Source organism: Teleopsis dalmanni, chromosome 1, assembly GCF_002237135.1.
Source record: "Teleopsis dalmanni isolate 2A chromosome 1, ASM223713v2, whole genome shotgun sequence".
NCBI lineage: Eukaryota > Metazoa > Arthropoda > Insecta > Diptera > Diopsidae > Teleopsis > Teleopsis dalmanni.
Window position 1 is genome coordinate 129,765,984 of NC_051846.1, and position 2,979 is coordinate 129,768,962.

Here is a 2,979-nt window from a genome sequence, read left to right on the forward strand (position 1 = left end):
TTTAATTTTAATTCATTTTGCAGCTTATTAAATATTTCTTTCATTTCTTGCAAGTTTATTTCATTTAATATTTCATCATTTTCTGCTAACGCTAGCGTTGTAATTTTTAAGTTGTTCATTTTGAATAATAACTTCTTCAGAATCAATTTTATCTCTGATAATGATTTCTCGTTGTATTCGACAACTATTTTATTTGCTGCTATAATATTTATTGCACTATTTTCATTGAACTTATTATTTTTATGTTCAAGTGCTTTTCCACCTTTAATATATTTTGCACTATTTCTATTGAACTTTTTATTCTTGTGTTCAAGTGCTTTTTCTTCTTTTCCATCTGCAGAATGGTTTACCTTTTTAAATTCAAGTTTCTTTACAAATCTTACATCTGTTATTGATGTCGCGTCCCACATGTGGAGGTGATCAATCTCCGTGTTAGCATTCAAGGTTTGCTTTTTACTTTCTTCTTTATGTGCTTTAATATTTTTGCTCATTGTTCTTGTTAATACATTTATATTTTTGGGTATCATTTCAATTAGTTGCTTTGAATCTAATTGAATCCTAGATAGTGCATCTGCATTCGTATTCATTTTCCCTTGTTTAAATACAATGTTGAAATTGTAATCCATTAAATCTATCCTAATCCTCGTCAGTTTTGAAGATGGATTCTTGTGTGTAAAAAGACAAACTAGTGGTCTGTGATCAGTATACACCGTAAAATTTCGTCCATATAAGTATGGTCTGAAATAATTAATTCCCCAATGAATTGCAAGAAGTTCTTTCTCTATTACATTATTACTATTATTTCATGCTTGTTTAGAGTTTTACTAGCATAAGCTATTGGTTTATCATTTCCTACTTCTCCTTGTGACAAAACTGCTCCTAATGCATAATTAGAGGCATCTGTCGTTAATATAAAATTTTTCGAGAAATCTGGGTAGCTTAAGATTGGTGGTGAAATTAACTTTGTTCTTAAACTTTCAAAAGATTTATCACAGTCTTCCGACCAGCAGAATATTTGATTCTTCTTTAGTAAGTTATTAAGAGGTCTAGCTATTTCAGCAAAATCTTGTATAAACCTTCTATAATAATTGCACATGGCAACAAATCTTCGAACTTCATCAGAATTTCTAGGTTTCGGGTAATTTCGGATCACTTCATGTTTGCTTGGATCAGTGCATACACCTTGCGCTGTTATTAAATGTCCAAGATATACAACTTCTGGTTGTAAAAAATTACATTTTTCAGGGTTTAATTTAAGATTATGTTCTTGTAGTCTACTAAATACTTTTATTAGATTTTCATTGTGATTTTTTAAATTTGAACCGAATATTATTATGTCATCTACATATAAAAATGCGGACGAATCCAAACCAGTTAATGCTAAAGTTAGCATTCTTTGAAAACTATTAGTTGAAATTTTTAAGCCAAAAGGTAATCTTTTAAAATGAAAATGACCTGTATTGGTTGAGAACGCAGTTAAATGTTTCGATTTATTGTTAAGTGGAATCTGTTGAAAACTACTAGTCATATCAAGTGTAGAAAAATATTTCGCTTTACCTAATTTATCTAGAACGTCTTCTAAACGAGTTAGTGGAAATTTATCATCTACTACTTTTTTATTAAGTTGTCTGAAATCTATTACTAATCTCCATTTCTCTTCTCCATCTTTATTCTTTTTTGGAACTAATAAGATTGGTGAATTATAAGGACTTGTTGATGGTTCTACTATGTCTTCTTTTAGTAATTTATCTACTTGTTTATTCACTTCGTGTAATTGCGTATTCGGAGTTCTGTAATTGTTTATGTAAACTGGTGTTTTATCTGTAGTTGATATATGCTGCTCATAAAAATTATTAATTGTTAGAGTTTCTCCTTCTAAATGAAATATTTCCTGGAAGTCTTCACAAATGTTTAATATCGAATTTTCTGCTTTTTGATCTAAACATGGGAGTTTCAATAACTTCTTTATTCTATCAAATCTATTAGCGTATAGGGACGCTCTGTTATAATTTAATATGTTATAATCTTCTAATTTTTTTATTTCTATTTTTGCATTTTTTATGACTACTGGTGTTTCTCTTGTATTTAATATTCGAATGTGTTTTATACCTATTCCTGGTATTACGGAATTAGCTATAAATACTCCTTTCATTATCTCTTTACCACAAATTATACTATCTTCATTTATATCTAATTTTATAGGTTGAACTACTTCTGCTCTAGGGGGCAGTGTTATATATGCCAGATTTTTTGTATTTATATTTCTAGGTAAGATTATTTCATCTTCCTGATAAGGCATCGTTAATGTACATGTTTCATAATCTATCTTGCAGTTATGCTTTAATAAGAAATCTCTACCTAATATGCCGTCAGTTGGCAGATTTATATTGGGTTTAACGATATTGAATTCATGAGATATACTTTTCTCATCTAAAAATAATTTTGTTTTTAATAATCCTTCTGTAGATATTCTACTATTACAAATGCCATTTAATTTGTAATTTTTTGTAGTATCTATTTTTAAATTTTTATTTTCTAATAAATCTCTCTTTAATATTGATGTTTCGGCGCCCGTATCTATTAGTAAAGTAATAAACTTATTGCTAATTGAAGTTTTTATTGTTATACAGTTAGAAATGTTTTTCGCCGAAGTAAAATTTAATACTTTCGAACGTTCTTGTTGATATTTGAGTTTACGTTCCCCGGGGTATTGTGACCGGGGGTGTTCCCGTTTTTTTGTTGAAAATTATTGAAATTTCTTGTTTGACTATTATAGTTGCTTCGTTGATTGCTGTACTTGTTTGCAAACCTCGTTGAGTTATTGTTTCCATGACTTCTGTCATTTCTTGATCTATATCCCTGGTTGTTTGATTTGTAGTTAAAGTTTCTGTATGCATTTTGCATCAGACTTCTGTTTTGTGTCTCAACATCTGTTGCAATCTGTATGGCTTCAGATAATGTCGATATCCTGGCTGCTAT